This window comes from Saccoglossus kowalevskii, chromosome 8, assembly GCF_978046115.1.
Source record: "Saccoglossus kowalevskii chromosome 8, keSacKowa6.1, whole genome shotgun sequence".
Classification (NCBI taxonomy): Eukaryota; Metazoa; Hemichordata; class Enteropneusta; family Harrimaniidae; genus Saccoglossus; species Saccoglossus kowalevskii.
The window spans coordinates 34,155,328-34,178,097 of record NC_140648.1 but is presented as its reverse complement, the minus strand read 5'-3'; the positions used below and the strand labels follow the sequence as shown (position 1 = coordinate 34,178,097).

The window sequence follows — 22,770 nt, the reverse complement described above, 5'->3', positions numbered from 1 at the left end:
CGTCATTAATAATTTGTTACGCTTGGCAGATTGCGAATCACGAATGTTCCGGATTAATAAAGCAAACTTTTAAGGCACATAACTCGGAGCAACAGGTTGTTCGAGAATTAACGGTTTAAAACTTCAATTTCATAGCAGCGCCTGGTTTCGATCCAGGGACCTCTGGGTTATGGGCTGCGCCACGCTGCTGACATTCTGCAATATGCAACTTGTATGAATAGTCCAGTTTATCGTAAATGTCATGAAATATAACGCGTAATCTCGGTTCAGTATTTGTAAATTGAAACTAAACGAAACTACTGTCAATGTTGAATCACGACTAAACACGAAGATAATTAAATGTCATATCGAGCACAAACTAGGCGAGAATTTGCTAAGTTACTAAAGGTAAAATAACATTGTCAGAAGTGGGATTCGAACCCACGCCCACGTTCGTGGACCAGAAATCTCCCATAAATAACCCTGAAATAAGGACAAGGTGTCAAATCCTTGAGTCTGGCGCCTTAGACCGCTCGGCCATCCTGACAGTTACTTGCAACTCAAATTTTGCGCCAGTTAATAATTATTGTTATTGCCAACCTACTTACTCGTCATTTATAATTTGTTACGCTTGGCAGATTGCGAATCACGTATGTTCCGGATGAATAAAGCAAACTTTTAAGGCACATAACTCCGAGCAACAGGTTGTTTGAGAATTAACGGTTAAAAACTTCAATTTCATAGCAGCGCCTGGTTTCGATCCAGGGACCTCTGGGTTATGGGCCCAGCACGCTTCCGCTGCGCCACGCTGCTGACATTCTGCAGTATGCAACTTGTATGAATAGTCCAGTTTATCGTAAATGTCATGAAATATAATGCGTAATCTCGGTTCAGTATTTGTAAATTGAAACTAAACGAAACTACTGTCAATGTTGAATCACGACTAAACACGAAGATAATTAAATGTCATATCGAGCACAAACTAGGCGAGAATTTGCTAAGTTACTAAAGGTAAAATAACATTGTCAGAAGTGGGATTCGAACCCACGCCCACATTCGTGGACCAGAAATCTCCCATAAATAACCCTGAAATAAGGACAAGGTGTCAAATCCTTGAGTCTGGCGCCTTAGACCGCTCGGCCATCCTGACAGTTACTTGCAACTCAAATTTTGCGCCAGTTAATAATTATTGTTATTGCCAACCTACTTACTCGTCATTTATAATTTGTTACGCTTGGCAGATTGCGAATCACGTATGTTCCGGATGAATAAAGCAAACTTTTAAGGCACATAACTCCGAGCAACAGGTTGTTTGAGAATTAACGGTTAAAAACTTCAATTTCATAGCAGCGCCTGGTTTCGATCCAGGGACCTCTGGGTTATGGGCCCAGCACGCTTCCGCTGCGCCACGCTGCTGACATTCTGCAGTATGCAACTTGTATGAATAGTCCAGTTTATCGTAAATGTCATGAAATATAATGCGTAATCTCGGTTCAGTATTTGTAAATTGAAACTAAACGAAACTACTGTCAATGTTGAATCACGACTAAACACGAAGATAATTAAATGTAATATCGAGCACAAACTAGGCGAGAATTTGCTAAGTTACTAAAGGTAAAATAACATTGTCAGAAGTAGGATTCGAACCCACGCCCACATTCGTGGACCAGAAATCTCCCATAAATAACCCTGAAATAAGGGCAAGGTGTCAAATCCTTGAGTCTGGCGCCTTAGACCGCTCGGCCATCCTGACAGTTACTTGCAACTCAAATTTTGCGCCAGTTAATAATTATTGTTATTGCCAACCTACTTACTCGTCATTCATAATTTGTTACGCTTGGCAGATTGCGAATCACGAATGTTCCGGATGAATAAAGCAAACTTTTAAGGCACATAACTCGCAGCAACAGGTTGTTTGAGAATTACGGTTAAAAACTTCTATTTCATAGCAGCGCCTGGTTTCGATCCAGGGACCTCTGGGTTATGGGCCCAGCACGCTTCCGCTGCGCCACGCTGCTGACTTTCTGCTGTATGCAACTTGTATGAATAGTCCAGTTTATCGTAAATGTCATGAAATATAATGCGTAATCTCGGTTCAGTATTTGTAAATTGAAACTAAACGAAACTACTGTCAATGTTGAATCACGACTAAACACGAAGATAATTAAATGTCATATCGAGCACAAACTAGGCGAGAATTTGCTAAGTTACTAAAGGTAAAATAACATTGTCAGAAGTGGGATTCGAACCCACGCCCACATTCGTGGACCAGAAATCTCCCATAAATAACCCTGAAATAAGGGCAAGGTGTCAAATCCTTGAGTCTGGCGCCTTAGACCGCTCGGCCATCCTGACAGTTACTTGCAACTCAAATTTTGCGCCAGTTAATAATTATTGTTATTGCCAACCTACTTACTCGTCATTCATAATTTGTTACGCTTGGCAGATTGCGAATCACGAATGCTCCGGATTAATAAAGCAAACTTTTAAGGCACATAACTCGCAGCAACAGGTTGTTTGAGAATTAACGGTTAAAAACTTCAATTTCATAGCTGCGCCTGGTTTCGATCCAGGGACCTCTGGGTTATGGGCCCAGCACGCTTCCGATGCACCACGCTGTTGACATTCTGCAATATGCAACTTGTATGAATAGTCCAGTTTATCGTAAATGTCATGAAATATAATGCGTAATCTCGGTTCAGTATTTGTAAATTGAAACTAAACGAAACTACTGTCAATGTTGAATCACGACTAAACACGAAGATAATTAAATGTCATATCGAGCACAAACTAGGCGAGAATTTGCTAAGTTACTAAAGGTAAAATAACATTGTCAGAAGTGGGATTCGAACCCACGCCCACATTTGTGGACCAGAAATCTCCCATAAATAACCCTGAAATAAGGGCAAGGTGTCAAATCCTTGAGTCTGGCGCCTTAGACCGCTCGGCCATCCTGACAGTTACTTGCAACTCAAATTTTGCGCCAGTTAATAATTATTGTTATTGCCAACCTACTTACTCTTCATTCATAATTTGTTACGCTTGGCAGATTGCGAATCACGAATGTTCCGGATGAATAAAGCAAACTTTTAAGGCACATAACTCCGAGCAACAGGTTGTTTGAGAATTAACGGTTAAAAACTTCAATTTCATAGCAGCGCCTGGTTTCGATCCAGGGACCTCTGGGTTATGGGCCCAGCACGCTTCCGCTGCGCCACGCTGCTGACATTCTGCAGTATGCAACTTGTATGAATAGTCCAGTTTATCGTAAATGTCATGAAATATAATGCGTAATCTCGGTTCAGTATTTGTAAATTGAAACTAAACGAAACTACTGTCAATGTTGAATCACGACTAAACACGAAGATAATTAAATGTCATATCGAGCACAAACTAGGCGAGAATTTGCTAAGTTACTAAAGGTAAAATAACATTGTCAGAAGTAGGATTCGAACCCACGCCCACATTCGTGGACCAGAAATCTCCCATAAATAACCCTGAAATAAGGGCAAGGTGTCAAATCCTTGAGTCTGGCGCCTTAGACCGCTCGGCCATCCTGACAGTTACTTGCAACTCAAATTTTGCGCCAGTTAATAATTATTGTTATTGCCAACCTACTTACTCGTCATTCATAATTTGTTACGCTTGGCAGATTGCGAATCACGAATGTTCCGGATGAATAAAGCAAACTTTTAAGGCACATAACTCGCAGCAACAGGTTGTTTGAGAATTACGGTTAAAAACTTCTATTTCATAGCAGCGCCTGGTTTCGATCCAGGGACCTCTGGGTTATGGGCCCAGCACGCTTCCGCTGCGCCACGCTGCTGACTTTCTGCTGTATGCAACTTGTATGAATAGTCCAGTTTATCGTAAATGTCATGAAATATAATGCGTAATCTCGGTTCAGTATTTGTAAATTGAAACTAAACGAAACTACTGTCAATGTTGAATCACGACTAAACACGAAGATAATTAAATGTCATATCGAGCACAAACTAGGCGAGAATTTGCTAAGTTACTAAAGGTAAAATAACATTGTCAGAAGTGGGATTCGAACCCACGCCCACATTCGTGGACCAGAAATCTCCCATAAATAACCCTGAAATAAGGGCAAGGTGTCAAATCCTTGAGTCTGGCGCCTTAGACCGCTCGGCCATCCTGACAGTTACTTGCAACTCAAATTTTGCGCCAGTTAATAATTATTGTTATTGCCAACCTACTTACTCGTCATTCATAATTTGTTACGCTTGGCAGATTGCGAATCACGAATGTTCCGGATGAATAAAGCAAACTTTTAAGGCACATAACTCGCAGCAACAGGTTGTTTGAAAATTAACGGTTAAAAACTTCAATTTCATAGCAGCGCCTGGTTTCGATCCAGGGACCTCTGGGTTATGGGCCCAGCACGCTTCCGCTGCGCCACGCTGCTGACATTCTGCAGTATGCAACTTGTATGAATAGTCCAGTTTATCGTAAATGTCATGAAATATAATGCGTAATCTCGGTTCAGTATTTGTAAATTGAAACTAAACGAAACTACTGTCAATGTTGAATCACGACTAAACACGAAGATAATTAAATGTCATATCGAGCACAAACTAGGCGAGAATTTGCTAAGTTACTAAAGGTAAAATAACATTGTCAGAAGTGGGATTCGAACCCACGCCCACATTCGTGGACCAGAAATCTCCCATAAATAACCCTGAAATAAGGGCAAGGTGTCAAATCCTTGAGTCTGGCGCCTTAGACCGCTCGGCCATCCTGACAGTTACTTGCAACTCAAATTTTGCGCCAGTTAATAATTATTGTTATTGCCAACCTACTTACTCTTCATTCATAATTTGTTACGCTTGGCAGATTGCGAATCACGAATGTTCCGGATGAATAAAGCAAACTTTTAAGGCACATAACTCGCAGCAACAGGTTGTTTGAAAATTAACGGTTAAAAACTTCAATTTCATAGCAGCGCCTGGTTTCGATCCAGGGACCTCTGGGTTATGGGCCCAGCACGCTTCCGCTGCGCCACGCTGCTGACATTCTGCAGTATGCAACTTGTATGAATAGTCCAGTTTATCGTAAATGTCATGAAATATAATGCGTAATCTCGGTTCAGTATTTGTAAATTGAAACTAAACGAAACTACTGTCAATGTTGAATCACGACTAAACACGAAGATAATTAAATGTCATATCGAGCACAAACTAGGCGAGAATTTGCTAAGTTACTAAAGGTAAAATAACATTGTCAGAAGTGGGATTCGAACCCACGCCCACATTCGTGGACCAGAAATCTCCCATAAATAACCCTGAAATAACGGCAAGGTGTCAAATCCTTAAGTCTGGCGCCTTAGACCGCTCGGCCATCCTGACAGTTACTTGCATCTGAAATTTTGCGCCAGTTAATAATTATTGTTATTGCCAACCTACTTACTCGTCATTCATAATTTGTTACGCTTGGCAGATTGCGAATCACGAATGTTCCGGATTAATAAAGCAAACTTTTAAGGCACATAACTCGCAGCAACAGGTTGTTTGAGAATTAACGGTTAAAAACTTCAATTTCATAGCAGCGCCTGGTTTCGATCCAGGGACCTCTGGGTTATGGGCCCAGCACGCTTCGGCTGCGCCACGCTGCTGACATTCTGCTGTATGCAACTTGTATGAATAGTCCAGTTTATCGTAAATGTCATGAAATATAATGCGTAATCTCGGTAAATTGAAACTAAACGAAACTACTGTCAATGTTGAATCACGACTAAACACGAAGATAATTAAATGTCATATCGAGCACAAACTAGGCGAGAATTTGCTAAGTTACTAAAGGTAAAATAACATTGTCAGAAGTAGGATTCGAACCCACGCCCACATTCGTGGACCAGAAATCTCCCACAAATAACCCTGAAATAAGGGCAAGGGGTCAAATCCTTGAATCTGTTGCCTTAGACCGCTCAGCCATCCTGACAGCGACTTACAACTCAAATTTTGCGCCAGTTAATAATTATTGTTATTGCCAACCTACTTACTCGTCATTCTTAAGTTGTTGCGCTTGGCAGATTGCGAATCACGAATGTTTCGGATGAATAAAGCAAACTTTTAAGGCACATAACTCGCAGCAACAGGTTGTTTGAAAATTAACGGTTAAAAACTTCAATTTCATAGCAGCGCCTGGTTTCGATCCAGGGACCTCTGGGTTATGGGCCCAGCACGCTTCCGCTGCGCCACGCTGCTGACATTCTGCAGTATGCAACTTGTATGAATAGTCCAGTTTATCGTAAATGTCATGAAATATAATGCGTAATCTCGGTTCAGTATTTGTAAATTGAAACTAAACGAAACTACTGTCAATGTTGAATCACGACTAAACACGAAGATAATTAAATGTCATATCGAGCACAAACTAGGCGAGAATTTGCTAAGTTACTAAAGGTAAAATAACATTGTCAGAAGTGGGATTCGAACCCACGCCCACATTCGTGGACCAGAAATCTCCCATAAATAACCCTGAAATAACGGCAAGGTGTCAAATCCTTAAGTCTGGCGCCTTAGACCGCTCGGCCATCCTGACAGTTACTTGCATCTGAAATTTTGCGCCAGTTAATAATTATTGTTATTGCCAACCTACTTACTCGTCATTCATAATTTGTTACGCTTGGCAGATTGCGAATCACGAATGTTCCGGATTAATAAAGCAAACTTTTAAGGCACATAACTCGCAGCAACAGGTTGTTTGAGAATTAACGGTTAAAAACTTCAATTTCATAGCAGCGCCTGGTTTCGATCCAGGGACCTCTGGGTTATGGGCCCAGCACGCTTCCGCTGCGCCACGCTGCTGACATTCTGCTGTATGCAACTTGTATGAATAGTCCAGTTTATCGTAAATGTCATGAAATATAATGCGTAATCTCGGTAAATTGAAACTAAACGAAACTACTGTCAATGTTGAATCACGACTAAACACGAAGATAATTAAATGTCATATCGAGCACAAACTAGGCGAGAATTTGCTAAGTTACTAAAGGTAAAATAACATTGTCAGAAGTAGGATTCGAACCCACGCCCACATTCGTGGACCAGAAATCTCCCACAAATAACCCTGAAATAAGGGCAAGGGGTCAAATCCTTGAATCTGTTGCCTTAGACCGCTCAGCCATCCTGACAGCGACTTACAACTCAAATTTTGCGCCAGTTAATAATTATTGTTATTGCCAACCTACTTACTCGTCATTCTTAAGTTGTTGCGCTTGGCAGATTGCGAATCACGAATGTTTCGGATGAATAAAGCAAACTTTTAAGGCACATAACTCGCAGCAACAGGTTGTTTGAGAATTAACGGTTAAAAACTTGAATTTCATAGCAGGGTCTGGTTTCGATTCAGGGACTTCTGGGTTATGGGCCCAGCACGATTCCGCTGCGCCACGCTGCTGACATTCTGCAATATGCAACTTGTATGAATAGTCCAGTTTATCGTAAATGTCATGAAATATAATGCGTAATCTCGGTTCAGTATTTGTAAATTGAAACTAAACGAAACTACTGTCAATGTGGAATCACGACTAAACACGAAGATAATTAAATGTCATATCGAGCACAAACTAGGCGAGAATTTGCTAAGTTACTAAAGGTAAAATAACATTGTCAGAAGTGGGATTCGAACCCACGCCCACATTCGTGGACCAGAAATCTCCCATAAATAACCCTGAAATAACGGCAAGGTGTCAAATCCTTAAGTCTGGCGCCTTAGACCGCTCGGCCATCCTGACAGTTACTTGCAACTCAAATTTTGCGCCAGTTAATAATTATTGTTATTGCCAACCTACTTACTCGTCATTCATAATTTGTTACGCTTGGCAGATTGCGAATCACGAATGCTCCGGATTAATAAAGCAAACTTTTAAGGCACATAACTCGCAGCAACAGGTTGTTTGAGAATTAACGGTTAAAAACTTCAATTTCATAGCTGCGCCTGGTTTCGATCCAGGGACCTCTGGGTTATGGGCCCAGCACGCTTCCGATGCACCACGCTGTTGACATTCTGCAATATGCAACTTGTATGAATAGTCCAGTTTATCGTAAATGTCATGAAATATAATGCGTAATCTCGGTTCAGTATTTGTAAATTGAAACTAAACGAAACTACTGTCAATGTTGAATCACGACTAAACACGAAGATAATTAAATGTCATATCGAGCACAAACTAGGCGAGAATTTGCTAAGTTACTAAAGGTAAAATAACATTGTCAGAAGTGGGATTCGAACCCACGCCCACATTCGTGGACCAGAAATCTCCCATAAATAACCCTGAAATAAGGGCAAGGTGTCAAATCCTTGAGTCTGGCGCCTTAGACCGCTCGGCCATCCTGACAGTTACTTGCAACTCAAATTTTGCGCCAGTTAATAATTATTGTTATTGCCAACCTACTTACTCGTCATTCATAATTTGTTACGCTTGGCAGATTGCGAATCACGAATGTTCCGGATGAATAAAGCAAACTTTTAAGGCACATAACTCGCAGCAACAGGTTGTTTGAAAATTAACGGTTAAAAACTTCAATTTCATAGCAGCGCCTGGTTTCGATCCAGGGACCTCTGGGTTATGGGCCCAGCACGCTTCCGCAGCGCCACGCTGCTGACATTCTGCAGTATGCAACTTGTATGAATAGTCCAGTTTATCGTAAATGTCATGAAATATAATGCGTAATCTCGGTTCAGCATTTGTAAATTGAAACTAAACGAAACTACTGTCAATGTTGAATCACGACTAAACACGAAGATAATTAAATGTCATATCGAGCACAAACTAGGCGAGAATTTGCTAAGTTACTAAAGGTAAAATAACATTGTCAGAAGTGGGATTCGAACCCACGCACACATTCGTGGACCAGAAATCTCCCATAAATAACCCTGAAATAAGGGCAAGGTGTCAAATCCTTGAGTCTGGCGCCTTAGATCGCTCGGCCATCCTGACAGTTACTTGCAACTCAAATTTTGCGCCAGTTAATAATTATTGTTATTGCCAACCTACTTACTCGTCATCCATAATTTGTTACGCTTGGCAGATTGCGAATCACGAATGCTCCGGATTAATAAAGCAAACTTTTAAGGCACATAACTCGCAGCAACAGGTTGTTTGAGAATTAACGGTTAAAAACTTCAATTTCATAGCTGCGCCTGGTTTCGATCCAGGGACCTCTGGGTTATGGGCCCAGCACGCTTCCGATGCACCACGCTGTTGACATTCTGCAATATGCAACTTGTATGAATAGTCCAGTTTATCGTAAATGTCATGAAATATAATGCGTAATCTCGGTTCAGTATTTGTAAATTGAAACTAAACGAAACTACTGTCAATGTTGAATCACGACTAAACACGAAGATATTTAAATGTCATATCGAGCACAAACTAGGCGAGAATTTGCTAAGTTACTAAAGGTAAAATAACATTGTCAGAAGTGGGATTCGAACCCACGCCCACATTCGTGGACCAGAAATCTCCCATAAATAACCCTGAAATAAGGGCAAGGTGTCAAATCCTTGAGTCTGGCGCCTTAGACCGCTCGGCCATCCTGACAGTTACTTGCAACTCAAATTTTGCGCCAGTTAATAATTATTGTTATTGCCAACCTACTTACTCTTCATTCATAATTTGTTACGCTTGGCAGATTGCGAATCACGAATGTTCCGGATGAATAAAGCAAACTTTTAAGGCACATAACTCGCAGCAACAGGTTGTTTGAAAATTAACGGTTAAAAACTTCAATTTCATAGCAGCGCCTGGTTTCGATCCAGGGACCTCTGGGTTATGGGCCCAGCACGCTTCCGCTGCGCCACGCTGCTGACATTCTGCAGTATGCAACTTGTATGAATAGTCCAGTTTATCGTAAATGTCATGAAATATAATGCGTAATCTCGGTTCAGTATTTGTAAATTGAAACTAAACGAAACTACTGTCAATGTTGAATCACGACTAAACACGAAGATAATTAAATGTCATATCGAGCACAAACTAGGCGAGAATTTGCTAAGTTACTAAAGGTAAAATAACATTGTCAGAAGTGGGATTCGAACCCACGCCCACATTCGTGGACCAGAAATCTCCCATAAATAACCCTGAAATAACGGCAAGGTGTCAAATCCTTAAGTCTGGCGCCTTAGACCGCTCGGCCATCCTGACAGTTACTTGCATCTGAAATTTTGCGCCAGTTAATAATTATTGTTATTGCCAACCTACTTACTCGTCATTCATAATTTGTTACGCTTGGCAGATTGCGAATCACGAATGTTCCGGATTAATAAAGCAAACTTTTAAGGCACATAACTCGCAGCAACAGGTTGTTTGAGAATTAACGGTTAAAAACTTCAATTTCATAGCAGCGCTTGGTTTCGATCCAGGGACCTCTGGGTTATGGGCCCAGCACGCTTCCGCTGCGCCACGCTGCTGACTTTCTGCTGTATGCAACTTGTATGAATAGTCCAGTTTATCGTAAATGTCATGAAATATAATGCGTAATCTCGGTTCAGTATTTGTAAATTGAAACTAAACGAAACTACTGTCAATGTTGAATCACGACTAAACACGAAGATATTTAAATGTCATATCGAGCACAAACTAGGCGAGAATTTGCTAAGTTACTAAAGGTAAAATAACATTGTCAGAAGTGGGATTCGAACCCACGCCCACATTCGTGGACCAGAAATCTCCCATAAATAACCCTGAAATAAGGGCAAGGTGTCAAATCCTTGAGTCTGGCGCCTTAGACCGCTCGGCCATCCTGACAGTTACTTGCAACTCAAATTTTGCGCCAGTTAATAATTATTGTTATTGCCAACCTACTTACTCTTCATTCATAATTTGTTACGCTTGGCAGATTGCGAATCACGAATGTTCCGGATGAATAAAGCAAACTTTTAAGGCACATAACTCGCAGCAACAGGTTGTTTGAAAATTAACGGTTAAAAACTTCAATTTCATAGCAGCGCCTGGTTTCGATCCAGGGACCTCTGGGTTATGGGCCCAGCACGCTTCCGCTGCGCCACGCTGCTGACATTCTGCAGTATGCAACTTGTATGAATAGTCCAGTTTATCGTAAATGTCATGAAATATAATGCGTAATCTCGGTTCAGTATTTGTAAATTGAAACTAAACGAAACTACTGTCAATGTTGAATCACGACTAAACACGAAGATAATTAAATGTCATATCGAGCACAAACTAGGCGAGAATTTGCTAAGTTACTAAAGGTAAAATAACATTGTCAGAAGTGGGATTCGAACCCACGCCCACATTCGTGGACCAGAAATCTCCCATAAATAACCCTGAAATAACGGCAAGGTGTCAAATCCTTAAGTCTGGCGCCTTAGACCGCTCGGCCATCCTGACAGTTACTTGCATCTGAAATTTTGCGCCAGTTAATAATTATTGTTATTGCCAACCTGCTTACTCGTCATTCATAATTTGTTACGCTTGGCAGATTGCGAATCACGAATGTTCCGGATTAATAAAGCAAACTTTTAAGGCACATAACTCGCAGCAACAGGTTGTTTGAGAATTAACGGTTAAAAACTTCAATTTCATAGCAGCGCTTGGTTTCGATCCAGGGACCTCTGGGTTATGGGCCCAGCACGCTTCCGCTGCGCCACGCTGCTGACTTTCTGCTGTATGCAACTTGTATGAATAGTCCAGTTTATCGTAAATGTCATGAAATATAATGCGTAATCTCGGTTCAGTATTTGTAAATTGAAACTAAACGAAACTACTGTCAATGTTGAATCACGACTAAACACGAAGATAATTAAATGTCATATCGAGCACAAACTAGGCGAGAATTTGCTAAGTTACTAAAGGTAAAATAACATTGTCAGAAGTGGGATTCGAACCCACGCCCACATTCGTGGACCAGAAATCTCCCATAAATAACCCTGAAATAAGGGCAAGGTGTCAAATCCTTGAGTCTGGCGCCTTAGACCGCTCGGCCATCCTGACAGTTACTTGCAACTCAAATTTTGCGCCAGTTAATAATTATTGTTATTGCCAACCTACTTACTCGTCATTCATAATTTGTTACGCTTGGCAGATTGCGAATCACGAATGCTCCGGATTAATAAAGCAAACTTTTAAGGCACATAACTCGCAGCAACAGGTTGTTTGAGAATTAACGGTTAAAAACTTCAATTTCATAGCTGCGCCTGGTTTCGATCCAGGGACCTCTGGGTTATGGGCCCAGCACGCTTCCGATGCACCACGCTGTTGACATTCTGCAATATGCAACTTGTATGAATAGTCCAGTTTATCGTAAATGTCATGAAATATAATGCGTAATCTCGGTTCAGTATTTGTAAATTGAAACTAAACGAAACTACTGTCAATGTTGAATCACGACTAAACACGAAGATAATTAAATGTCATATCGAGCACAAACTAGGCGAGAATTTGCTAAGTTACTAAAGGTAAAATAACATTGTCAGAAGTGGGATTCGAACCCACGCCCACATTCGTGGACCAGAAATCTCCCATAAATAACCCTGAAATAAGGGCAAGGTGTCAAATCCTTGAGTCTGGCGCCTTAGACCGCTCGGCCATCCTGACAGTTACTTGCAACTCAAATTTTGCGCCAGTTAATAATTATTGTTATTGCCAACCTACTTACTCTTCATTCATAATTTGTTACGCTTGGCAGATTGCGAATCACGAATGTTCCGGATGAATAAAGCAAACTTTTAAGGCACATAACTCGCAGCAACAGGTTGTTTGAAAATTAACGGTTAAAAACTTCAATTTCATAGCAGCGCCTGGTTTCGATCCAGGGACCTCTGGGTTATGGGCCCAGCACGCTTCCGCTGCGCCACGCTGCTGACATTCTGCAGTATGCAACTTGTATGAATAGTCCAGTTTATCGTAAATGTCATGAAATATAATGCGTAATCTCGGTTCAGTATTTGTAAATTGAAACTAAACGAAACTACTGTCAATGTTGAATCACGACTAAACACGAAGATATTTAAATGTCATATCGAGCACAAACTAGGCGAGAATTTGCTAAGTTACTAAAGGTAAAATAACATTGTTAGAAGTGGGATTCGAACCCACGCCCACATTCGTGGACCAGAAATCTCCCATAAATAACCCTGAAATAAGGGCAAGGTGTCAAATCCTTGAGTCTGGCGCCTTAGACCGCTCGGCCATCCTGACAGTTACTTGCAACTCAAATTTTGCGCCAGTTAATAATTATTGTTATTGCCAACCTACTTACTCGTCATTCATAATTTGTTACGCTTGGCAGATTGCGAATCACGAATGTTCCGGATGAATAAAGCAAACTTTTAAGGCACATAACTCGCAGCAACAGGTTGTTTGAAAATTAACGGTTAAAAACTTCAATTTCATAGCAGCGCCTGGTTTCGATCCAGGGACCTCTGGGTTATGGGCCCAGCACGCTTCCGCTGCGCCACGCTGCTGACATTCTGCAGTATGCAACTTGTATGAATAGTCCAGTTTATCGTAAATGTCATGAAATATAATGCGTAATCTCGGTTCAGTATTTGTAAATTGAAACTAAACGAAACTACTGTCAATGTTGAATCACGACTAAACACGAAGATAATTAAATGTCATATCGAGCACAAACTAGGCGAGAATTTGCTAAGTTACTAAAGGTAAAATAACATTGTCAGAAGTGGGATTCGAACCCACGCCCACATTCGTGAACCAGAAATCTCCCATAAATAACCCTGAAATAAGGGCAAGGTGTCAAATCCTTGAGTCTGGCGCCTTAGACCGCTCGGCCATCCTGACAGTTACTTGCAACTCAAATTTTGCGCCAGTTAATAATTATTGTTATTGCCAACCTACTTACTCGTCATTCATAATTTGTTACGCTTGGCAGATTGCGAATCACGAATGCTCCGGATTAATAAAGCAAACTTTTAAGGCACATAACTCGCAGCAACAGGTTGTTTGAGAATTAACGGTTAAAAACTTCAATTTCATAGCTGCGCCTGGTTTCGATCCAGGGACCTCTGGGTTATGGGCCCAGCACGCTTCCGATGCACCACGCTGTTGACATTCTGCAATATGCAACTTGTATGAATAGTCCAGTTTATCGTAAATGTCATGAAATATAATGCGTAATCTCGGTTCAGTATTTGTAAATTGAAACTAAACGAAACTACTGTCAATGTTGAATCACGACTAAACACGAAGATAATTAAATGTCATATCGAGCACAAACTAGGCGAGAATTTGCTAAGTTACTAAAGGTAAAATAACATTGTCAGAAGTGGGACTCGAACCCACGCCCACATTCGTGGACCAGAAATCTCCCATAAATAACCCTGAAATAAGGGCAAGGTGTCAAATCCTTGAGTCTGGCGCCTTAGACCGCTCGGCCATCCTGACAGTTACTTGCAACTCAAATTTTGCGCCAGTTAATAATTATTGTTATTGCCAACCTACTTACTCTTCATTCATAATTTGTTACGCTTGGCAGATTGCGAATCACGAATGTTCCGGATGAATAAAGCAAACTTTTAAGGCACATAACTCGCAGCAACAGGTTGTTTGAAAATTAACGGTTAAAAACTTCAATTTCATAGCAGCGCCTGGTTTCGATCCAGGGACCTCTGGGTTATGGGCCCAGCACGCTTCCGCTGCGCCACGCTGCTGACATTCTGCAGTATGCAACTTGTATGAATAGTCCAGTTTATCGTAAATGTCATGAAATATAATGCGTAATCTCGGTTCAGTATTTGTAAATTGAAACTAAACGAAACTACTGTCAATGTTGAATCACGACTAAACACGAAGATATTTAAATGTCATATCGAGCACAAACTAGGCGAGAATTTGCTAAGTTACTAAAGGTAAAATAACATTGTTAGAAGTGGGATTCGAACCCACGCCCACATTCGTGGACCAGAAATCTCCCATAAATAACCCTGAAATAAGGGCAAGGTGTCAAATCCTTGAGTCTGGCGCCTTAGACCGCTCGGCCATCCTGACAGTTACTTGCAACTCAAATTTTGCGCCAGTTAATAATTATTGTTATTGCCAACCTACTTACTCGTCATTCATAATTTGTTACGCTTGGCAGATTGCGAATCACGAATGTTCCGGATGAATAAAGCAAACTTTTAAGGCACATAACTCGCAGCAACAGGTTGTTTGAAAATTAACGGTTAAAAACTTCAATTTCATAGCAGCGCCTGGTTTCGATCCAGGGACCTCTGGGTTATGGGCCCAGCACGCTTCCGCTGCGCCACGCTGCTGACATTCTGCAGTATGCAACTTGTATGAATAGTCCAGTTTATCGTAAATGTCATGAAATATAATGCGTAATCTCGGTTCAGTATTTGTAAATTGAAACTAAACGAAACTACAGTCAATGTTGAATCACGACTAAACACGAAGATAATTAAATGTCATATCGAGCACAAACTAGGCGAGAATTTGCTAAGTTACTAAAGGTAAAATAACATTGTCAGAAGTGGGATTCGAACCCACGCCCACATTCGTGGACCAGAAATCTCCCATAAATAACCCTGAAATAAGGGCAAGGTGTCAAATCCTTGAGTCTGGCGCCTTAGACCGCTCGGCCATCCTGACAGTTACTTGCAACTCAAATTTTGCGCCAGTTAATAATTATTGTTATTGCCAACCTACTTACTCGTCATTCATAATTTGTTACGCTTGGCAGATTGCGAATCACGAATGCTCCGGATTAATAAAGCAAACTTTTAAGGCACATAACTCGCAGCAACAGGTTGTTTGAGAATTAACGGTTAAAAACTTCAATTTCATAGCTGCGCCTGGTTTCGATCCAGGGACCTCTGGGTTATGGGCCCAGCAGGCTTCCGATGCACCACGCTGTTGACATTCTGCAATATGCAACTTGTATGAATAGTCCAGTTTATCGTAAATGTCATGAAATATAATGCGTAATCTCGGTTCAGTATTTGTAAATTGAAACTAAACGAAACTACTGTCAATGTTGAATCACGACTAAACACGAAGATAATTAAATGTCATATCGAGCACAAACTAGGCGAGAATTTGCTAAGTTACTAAAGGTAAAATAACATTGTCAGAAGTGGGATTCGAACCCACGCCCACATTCGTGGACCAGAAATCTCCCATAAATAACCCTGAAATAAGGGCAAGGTGTCCTTGAGTCTGGCGCTTTAGACCGCTCGGCCATCCAGACAGTTACTTGCAACTCAAATTTTGCGCTAGTTAATAATTATTGCTATTGCCAACCTACTTACTCGTCATTCATAATTTGTTACGCTTGGCAGATTGCGAATCAAGAATGCTCCGGATTAATAAAGCAAACTTTTAAGGCACATAACTCGCAGCAACAGGTTGTTTGAGAATTAACGGTTAAAAACTTCAATTTCATAGCTGCGCCTGGTTTCGATCCAGGGACCTCTGGGTTATGGGCCCAGCACGCTTCCGATGCACCACGCTGTTGACTTTCTGCTATATGCAACTTGTATGAATAGTCCAGTTTATCGTAAATGTCATGAAATATAATGCGTAATCTCGGTTCAGTATTTGTAAATTGAAACTAAACGAAACTACTGTCAATGTTGAATCACGACTAAACACGAAGATATTTAAATGTCATATCGAGCACAAACTAGGCGAGAATTTGCTAAGTTACTAAAGGTAAAATAACATTGTCAGAAGTGGGATTCGAACCCACGCCCACATTCGTGGACCAGAAATCTCCCATAAACAACCCTGAAATAAGGGCAAGGTGTCAAATCCTTGAGTCTGGCGCCTTAGACCGCTCGGCCATCCTGACAGTTACTTGCAACTCAAATTTTGCGCCAGTTAATAATTATTGTTATTGCCAACCTACTTTCTCTTAATTCATAATTTGTTACGCTTGGCAGATTGCGAATCACGAATGTTCCGGATGAATAAAGCAAACTTTTAAGGCACATAACTCGCAGCAACAGGTTGTTTGAAAATTAACGGTTAAAAACTTCAATTTCATAGCAGCGCCTGGTTTCGATCCAGGGACCTCTGGGTTATGGGCCCAGCACGCTTCCGCTGCGCCACGCTGCTGACATTCTGCAGTATGCAACTTGTATGAATAGTCCAGTTTATCGTAAATGTCATGAAATATAATGCGTAATCTCGGTTCAGTATTTGTAAATTGAAACTAAACGAAACTACTGTCAATGTTGAATCACGACTAAACACGAAGATAATTAAATGTCATATCGAGCACAAACTAGGCGAGAATTTGCTAAGTTACTAAAGGTAAAATAACATTGTCAGAAGTGGGATTCGAACCCACGCCCACATTCGTGGACCAGAAATCTCCCATAAATAACCCTGAAATAAGGGCAAGGTATCAAATCCTTGAGTCTGGCGCCTTAGACCACTCGGCCATCCTGACAGTTACTTGCAACTCAAATTTTGCGCCAGTTAATAATTATTGTTATTGCCAACCTACTTACTCGTCATTCATAATTTGTTACGCTTGGCAGATTGCGAATCACGAATGCTCCGGATTAATAAAGCAAACTTTTAAGGCACATAACTCGGAGCAACAGGTTGTTCGAGAATTAACGGTTTAAAACTTCAATTTCATAGCAGCGCCTGGTTTCGACCCAGGGACCTCTGGGTTTTGGGCCCAGCACGCTTCCGCTGCGCCACGCTGCTGACATTCTGCAATATGCAACTTGTATGAATAGTCCAGTTTATCGTAAATGTCATGAAATATAATGCGTAATCTCGGTTCAGTATTTGTAAATTGAAACTAAACGAAACTACTGTCAATGTTGAATCACGACTAAACACGAAGATAATTAAATGTCATATCGAGCACAAACTAGGCGAGAATTTGCTAAGTTACTAAAGGTAAAATAACATTGTCAGAAGTGGGATTCGAACCCACGCCCACATTCGTGGACCAGAAATCTCCCATAAATAACCCTGAAATAAGGGCAAGGTGTCAAATCCTTGAGTCTGGCGCCTTAGACCGCTCGGCCATCCTGACAGTTACTTGCAACTCAAATTTTGCGCCAGTTAATAATTATTGTTATTGCCAACCTACTTACTCGTCATTCATAATTTGTTACGCTTGGCAGATTGCGAATCACGGATGTTCCGGATGAATAAAGCAAACTTTTAAGGCACATAACTCGCAGCAACAGGTTGTTTGAGAATTAACGGCTAAAAACTTCAATTTCATAGCAGCGCTTGGTTTTGATCCAGGGACCTCTGGGTTATGGGCCCAGCATGCTTCCGCTGCGCGACGCTGCTGACATTCTGCAATATGCAACTTGTTTGAATAGTCCAGTTTATCGTAAATGTCATGAAATATAATGCGTAATCTCGGTTCAGTATATGTAAATTGAAACTAAACAAAACTACTGTCAATGTTGAATCACGACTAAACACGAAGATAATTAAATGTCATATCGAGCACAAACTAGGCATTCGTGGACCAGAAATCTCCCATAAATAACCCTGAAATAAGGGCAAGGTGTCAAATCCTTGAGTCTGACGCCTTAGACCGCTCGGCAATCCTGACAGTTACTTGCAACTCAAATTTTGCGCCAGTTAATAATTATTGTTATTGCCAACCTACTTACTCGTCATTCATAATTTGTTACGCTTGGCAGATTGCGAATCACGAATGTTCCGGATGAATAAAGCAAACTTTTAAGGCACATAACTCGCAGCAACAGGTTGTTTGAGAGTTAACGGTTAAAAACTTCAATTTCATAGCAGCGCCTGGTTTCGATCCAGGGACCTCTGGGTTATGGGCCCAGCACGCTTACGATGCACCACGCTGCTGACATTCTGCAACATGCAACTTGTATGAATAGTCCAGTTTATCGTAAATGTCATGAAATATAATGCGTAATCTCGGTTTAGTATTTGTAAATTGAAACTAAACGAAACTACTGTCAATGTTGAATCACGACTAAACACGAAGATAATTAAATGTCATATCGAGCACAAACTGGGCGAGAATTTGCTAAGTTACTAAAGGTAAAATAACATTGTCAGAAGTCGGATTCGAACCCACGCCCACATTCGTGGACCAGAAATCTCCCATAAATAACCCTGAAATAAGGGCAAGGTATCAAATCCTTGAGTCTGGCGCCTTAGACCGCTCGGCCATCCTGACAGTTACTTGCAACTCAAATTTTGCGCCAGTTAATAATTATTGTTATTGCCAACCTACTTACTCGTCATTCATAATTTGTTACGCTTGGCAGATTGCGAATCACGAATGCTCCGGATTAATAAAGCAAACTTTTAAGGCACATAACTCGGAGCAACAGGTTGTTCGAGAATTAACGGTTTAAAACTTCAATTTCATAGCGGCGCCTGGTTTCGACCCAGGGACCTCTGGGTTTTGGGCCCAGCACGCTTCCGCTGCGCCACGCTGCTGACATTCTGCAATATGCAACTTGTATGAATAGTCCAGTTTATCGTAAATGTCATGAAATATAATGCGTAATCTCGGTTCAGTATTTGTAAATTGAAACTAAACGAAACTACTGTCAATGTTGAATCACGACTAAACACGAAGATAATTAAATGTCATATCGAGCACAAACTAGGCAAGAATTTGCTAAGTTACTAAAGGTAAAATAACATTGTCAGAAGTGGGATTCGAACCCACGCCCACATTCGTGGACCAGAAATCTCCCATAAATAACCCTGAAATAAGGGCAAGGTGTCAAATCCTTGAGTCTGGCGCCTTAGACCGCTCGGCCATCCTGACAGTTACTTACAACTCAAATTTTGCGCCAGTTAATAATTATTGTTATTGCCAACCTACTTACTCGTCATTCATAATTTGTTACGCTTGGCAGATTGCGATCCACGGATGTTCCGGATGAATAAAGCAAACTTTTAAGGCACATAACTCGCAGCAACAGGTTGTTTGAGAATTAACGGCTAAAAACTTCAATTTCATAGCAGCGCTTGGTTTTGATCCAGGGACCTCTGGGTTATGGGCCCAGCATGCTTCCGCTGCGCGACGCTGCTGACATTCTGCAATATGCAACTTGTTTGAATAGTCCAGTTTATCGTAAATGTCATGAAATATAATGCGTAATCTCGGTTCAGTATATGTAAATTGAAACTAAACAAAACTACTGTCAATGTTGAATCACGACTAAACACGAAGATAATTAAATGTCATATCGAGCACAAACTAGGCATTCGTGGACCAGAAATCTCCCATAAATAACCCTGAAATAAGGGCAAGGTGTCAAATCCTTGAGTCTGACGCCTTAGACCGCTCGGCCATCCTGACAGTTACTTGCAACTCAAATTTTGCGCCAGTTAATAATTATTGTTATTGCCAACCTACTTACTCGTCATTCATAATTTGTTACGCTTGGCAGATTGCGAATCACGAATGTTCCGGATGAATAAAGCAAACTTTTAAGGCACATAACTCGCAGCAACAGGTTGTTTGAGAGTTAACGGTTAAAAACTTCAATTTCATAGCAGCGCCTGGTTTCGATCCAGGGACCTCTGGGTTATGGGCCCAGCACGCTTACGATGCACCACGCTGCTGACATTCTGCAACATGCAACTTGTATGAATAGTCCAGTTTATCGTAAATGTCATGAAATATAATGCGTAATCTCGGTTTAGTATTTGTAAATTGAAACTAAACGAAACTACTGTCAATGTTGAATCACGACTAAACACGAAGATAATTAAATGTCATATCGAGCACAAACTGGGCGAGAATTTGCTAAGTTACTAAAGGTAAAATAACATTGTCAGAAGTCGGATTCGAACCCACGCCCACATTCGTGGACCAGAAATCTCCCATAAATAACCCTGAAATAAGGGCAAGGTATCAAATCCTTGAGTCTGGCGCCTTAGACCGCTCGGCCATCCTGACAGTTACTTGCAACTCAAATTTTGCGCCAGTTAATAATTATTGTTATTGCCAACCTACTTACTCGTCATTCATAATTTGTTACGCTTGGCAGATTGCGAATCACGAATGCTCCGGATTAATAAAGCAAACTTTTAAGGCACATAACTCGGAGCAACAGGTTGTTCGAGAATTAACGGTTTAAAACTTCAATTTCATAGCGGCGCCTGGTTTCGACCCAGGGACCTCTGGGTTTTGGGCCCAGCACGCTTCCGCTGCGCCACGCTGCTGACATTCTGCAATATGCAACTTGTATGAATAGTCCAGTTTATCGTAAATGTCATGAAATATAATGCGTAATCTCGGTTCAGTATTTGTAAATTGAAACTAAACGAAACTACTGTCAATGTTGAATCACGACTAAACACGAAGATAATTAAATGTCATATCGAGCACAAACTAGGCGAGAATTTGCTAAGTTACTAAAGGTAAAATAACATTGTCAGAAGTGGGATTCGAACCCACGCCCACATTCGTGGACCAGAAATCTCCCATAAATAACCCTGAAATAAGGGCAAGGTGTCAAATCCTTGAGTCTGGCGCCTTAGACCGCTCGGCCATCCTGACAGTTACTTGCAACTCAAATTTTGCGCCAGTTAATAATTATTGTTATTGCCAACCTACTTACTCGTCATTCATAATTTGTTACGCTTGGCAGATTGCGATCCACGGATGTTCCGGATGAATAAAGCAAACTTTTAAGGCACATAACTCGCAGCAACAGGTTGTTTGAGAATTAACGGCTAAAAACTTCAATTTCATAGCAGCGCTTGGTTTTGATCCAGGGACCTCTGGGTTATGGGCCCAGCATGCTTCCGCTGCGCGACGCTGCTGACATTCTGCAATATGCAACTTGTTTGAATAGTCCAGTTTATCGTAAATGTCATGAAATATAATGCGTAATCTCGGTTCAGTATATGTAAATTGAAACTAAACAAAACTACTGTCAATGTTGAATCACGACTAAACACGAAGATAATTAAATGTCATATCGAGCACAAACTAGGCATTCGTGGACCAGAAATCTCCCATAAATAACCCTGAAATAAGGGCAAGGTGTCAAATCCTTGAGTCTGACGCCTTAGACCGCTCGGCCATCCTGACAGTTACTTGCAACTCAAATTTTGCGCCAGTTAATAATTATTGTTATTGCCAACCTACTTACTCGTCATTCATAATTTGTTACGCTTGGCAGATTGCGAATCACGAATGTTCCGGATGAATAAAGCAAACTTTTAAGGCACATAACTCGCAGCAACAGGTTGTTTGAGAGTTAACGGTTAAAAACTTCAATTTCATAGCAGCGCCTGGTTTCGATCCAGGGACCTCTGGGTTATGGGCCCAGCACGCTTACGATGCACCACGCTGCTGACATTCTGCAACATGCAACTTGTATGAATAGTCCAGTTTATCGTAAATGTCATGAAATATAATGCGTAATCTCGGTTTAGTATTTGTAAATTGAAACTAAACGAAACTACTGTCAATGTTGAATCACGACTAAACACGAAGATAATTAAATGTCATATCGAGCACAAACTGGGCGAGAATTTGCTAAGTTACTAAAGGTAAAATAACATTGTCAGAAGTCGGATTCGAACCCACGCCCACATTCGTGGACCAGAAATCTCCCATAAATAACCCTGAAATAAGGGCAAGGTATCAAATCCTTGAGTCTGGCGCCTTAGACCGCTCGGCCATCCTGACAGTTACTTGCAACTCAAATTTTGCGCCAGTTAATAATTATTGTTATTGCCAACCTACTTACTCGTCATTCATAATTTGTTACGCTTGGCAGATTGCGAATCACGAATGCTCCGGATTAATAAAGCAAACTTTTAAGGCACATAACTCGGAGCAACAGGTT

General features: G+C 41.1%; 23 non-coding genes across 23 annotated transcripts; all 23 read right to left on the bottom strand.

The window, feature by feature from the left end:
• Positions 1-399: 399 nt before the first annotated feature.
• TRNAL-CAA (transfer RNA leucine (anticodon CAA)) lies at positions 400-526 on the bottom strand. Its single transcript has 2 exons — positions 489-526; positions 400-445 (listed from the first exon to the last, which is right to left on the bottom strand). It is a non-coding gene; the product is annotated as a tRNA-Leu (tRNA).
• A 476-nt stretch (positions 527-1,002) lies between these two features.
• On the bottom strand, positions 1,003-1,129 carry TRNAL-CAA (transfer RNA leucine (anticodon CAA)). Its single transcript has 2 exons — positions 1,092-1,129; positions 1,003-1,048 (listed from the first exon to the last, which is right to left on the bottom strand). It is a non-coding gene; the product is annotated as a tRNA-Leu (tRNA).
• Positions 1,130-2,207: 1,078 nt separating this feature from the next.
• On the bottom strand, positions 2,208-2,334 carry TRNAL-CAA (transfer RNA leucine (anticodon CAA)). Its single transcript has 2 exons — positions 2,297-2,334; positions 2,208-2,253 (listed from the first exon to the last, which is right to left on the bottom strand). It is a non-coding gene; the product is annotated as a tRNA-Leu (tRNA).
• A 476-nt stretch (positions 2,335-2,810) lies between these two features.
• Positions 2,811-2,937, bottom strand: TRNAL-CAA (transfer RNA leucine (anticodon CAA)). Its single transcript has 2 exons — positions 2,900-2,937; positions 2,811-2,856 (listed from the first exon to the last, which is right to left on the bottom strand). It is a non-coding gene; the product is annotated as a tRNA-Leu (tRNA).
• Positions 2,938-4,015: 1,078 nt separating this feature from the next.
• TRNAL-CAA (transfer RNA leucine (anticodon CAA)) lies at positions 4,016-4,142 on the bottom strand. The gene is made up of 2 exons: positions 4,105-4,142; positions 4,016-4,061 (listed from the first exon to the last, which is right to left on the bottom strand). It is a non-coding gene; the product is annotated as a tRNA-Leu (tRNA).
• A 476-nt stretch (positions 4,143-4,618) lies between these two features.
• TRNAL-CAA (transfer RNA leucine (anticodon CAA)) lies at positions 4,619-4,745 on the bottom strand. The gene is made up of 2 exons: positions 4,708-4,745; positions 4,619-4,664 (listed from the first exon to the last, which is right to left on the bottom strand). It is a non-coding gene; the product is annotated as a tRNA-Leu (tRNA).
• Positions 4,746-5,221: 476 nt separating this feature from the next.
• TRNAL-UAA (transfer RNA leucine (anticodon UAA)) lies at positions 5,222-5,348 on the bottom strand. Its single transcript has 2 exons — positions 5,311-5,348; positions 5,222-5,267 (listed from the first exon to the last, which is right to left on the bottom strand). It is a non-coding gene; the product is annotated as a tRNA-Leu (tRNA).
• A 1,068-nt stretch (positions 5,349-6,416) lies between these two features.
• On the bottom strand, positions 6,417-6,543 carry TRNAL-UAA (transfer RNA leucine (anticodon UAA)). The gene is made up of 2 exons: positions 6,506-6,543; positions 6,417-6,462 (listed from the first exon to the last, which is right to left on the bottom strand). It is a non-coding gene; the product is annotated as a tRNA-Leu (tRNA).
• A 1,068-nt stretch (positions 6,544-7,611) lies between these two features.
• Positions 7,612-7,738, bottom strand: TRNAL-UAA (transfer RNA leucine (anticodon UAA)). Its single transcript has 2 exons — positions 7,701-7,738; positions 7,612-7,657 (listed from the first exon to the last, which is right to left on the bottom strand). It is a non-coding gene; the product is annotated as a tRNA-Leu (tRNA).
• A 476-nt stretch (positions 7,739-8,214) lies between these two features.
• On the bottom strand, positions 8,215-8,341 carry TRNAL-CAA (transfer RNA leucine (anticodon CAA)). Its single transcript has 2 exons — positions 8,304-8,341; positions 8,215-8,260 (listed from the first exon to the last, which is right to left on the bottom strand). It is a non-coding gene; the product is annotated as a tRNA-Leu (tRNA).
• Positions 8,342-9,420: 1,079 nt separating this feature from the next.
• TRNAL-CAA (transfer RNA leucine (anticodon CAA)) lies at positions 9,421-9,547 on the bottom strand. The gene is made up of 2 exons: positions 9,510-9,547; positions 9,421-9,466 (listed from the first exon to the last, which is right to left on the bottom strand). It is a non-coding gene; the product is annotated as a tRNA-Leu (tRNA).
• Positions 9,548-10,023: 476 nt separating this feature from the next.
• Positions 10,024-10,150, bottom strand: TRNAL-UAA (transfer RNA leucine (anticodon UAA)). Its single transcript has 2 exons — positions 10,113-10,150; positions 10,024-10,069 (listed from the first exon to the last, which is right to left on the bottom strand). It is a non-coding gene; the product is annotated as a tRNA-Leu (tRNA).
• Positions 10,151-10,626: 476 nt separating this feature from the next.
• TRNAL-CAA (transfer RNA leucine (anticodon CAA)) lies at positions 10,627-10,753 on the bottom strand. Its single transcript has 2 exons — positions 10,716-10,753; positions 10,627-10,672 (listed from the first exon to the last, which is right to left on the bottom strand). It is a non-coding gene; the product is annotated as a tRNA-Leu (tRNA).
• A 476-nt stretch (positions 10,754-11,229) lies between these two features.
• Positions 11,230-11,356, bottom strand: TRNAL-UAA (transfer RNA leucine (anticodon UAA)). The gene is made up of 2 exons: positions 11,319-11,356; positions 11,230-11,275 (listed from the first exon to the last, which is right to left on the bottom strand). It is a non-coding gene; the product is annotated as a tRNA-Leu (tRNA).
• Positions 11,357-11,832: 476 nt separating this feature from the next.
• On the bottom strand, positions 11,833-11,959 carry TRNAL-CAA (transfer RNA leucine (anticodon CAA)). Its single transcript has 2 exons — positions 11,922-11,959; positions 11,833-11,878 (listed from the first exon to the last, which is right to left on the bottom strand). It is a non-coding gene; the product is annotated as a tRNA-Leu (tRNA).
• A 476-nt stretch (positions 11,960-12,435) lies between these two features.
• Positions 12,436-12,562, bottom strand: TRNAL-CAA (transfer RNA leucine (anticodon CAA)). The gene is made up of 2 exons: positions 12,525-12,562; positions 12,436-12,481 (listed from the first exon to the last, which is right to left on the bottom strand). It is a non-coding gene; the product is annotated as a tRNA-Leu (tRNA).
• A 1,682-nt stretch (positions 12,563-14,244) lies between these two features.
• On the bottom strand, positions 14,245-14,371 carry TRNAL-CAA (transfer RNA leucine (anticodon CAA)). The gene is made up of 2 exons: positions 14,334-14,371; positions 14,245-14,290 (listed from the first exon to the last, which is right to left on the bottom strand). It is a non-coding gene; the product is annotated as a tRNA-Leu (tRNA).
• Positions 14,372-15,450: 1,079 nt separating this feature from the next.
• TRNAL-CAA (transfer RNA leucine (anticodon CAA)) lies at positions 15,451-15,577 on the bottom strand. The gene is made up of 2 exons: positions 15,540-15,577; positions 15,451-15,496 (listed from the first exon to the last, which is right to left on the bottom strand). It is a non-coding gene; the product is annotated as a tRNA-Leu (tRNA).
• Positions 15,578-16,651: 1,074 nt separating this feature from the next.
• Positions 16,652-16,778, bottom strand: TRNAL-CAA (transfer RNA leucine (anticodon CAA)). The gene is made up of 2 exons: positions 16,741-16,778; positions 16,652-16,697 (listed from the first exon to the last, which is right to left on the bottom strand). It is a non-coding gene; the product is annotated as a tRNA-Leu (tRNA).
• Positions 16,779-17,254: 476 nt separating this feature from the next.
• Positions 17,255-17,381, bottom strand: TRNAL-CAA (transfer RNA leucine (anticodon CAA)). The gene is made up of 2 exons: positions 17,344-17,381; positions 17,255-17,300 (listed from the first exon to the last, which is right to left on the bottom strand). It is a non-coding gene; the product is annotated as a tRNA-Leu (tRNA).
• A 476-nt stretch (positions 17,382-17,857) lies between these two features.
• TRNAL-CAA (transfer RNA leucine (anticodon CAA)) lies at positions 17,858-17,984 on the bottom strand. Its single transcript has 2 exons — positions 17,947-17,984; positions 17,858-17,903 (listed from the first exon to the last, which is right to left on the bottom strand). It is a non-coding gene; the product is annotated as a tRNA-Leu (tRNA).
• A 1,616-nt stretch (positions 17,985-19,600) lies between these two features.
• On the bottom strand, positions 19,601-19,727 carry TRNAL-CAA (transfer RNA leucine (anticodon CAA)). The gene is made up of 2 exons: positions 19,690-19,727; positions 19,601-19,646 (listed from the first exon to the last, which is right to left on the bottom strand). It is a non-coding gene; the product is annotated as a tRNA-Leu (tRNA).
• Positions 19,728-21,343: 1,616 nt separating this feature from the next.
• On the bottom strand, positions 21,344-21,470 carry TRNAL-CAA (transfer RNA leucine (anticodon CAA)). The gene is made up of 2 exons: positions 21,433-21,470; positions 21,344-21,389 (listed from the first exon to the last, which is right to left on the bottom strand). It is a non-coding gene; the product is annotated as a tRNA-Leu (tRNA).
• Between the last annotated feature and the right edge of the window lie 1,300 nt (positions 21,471-22,770).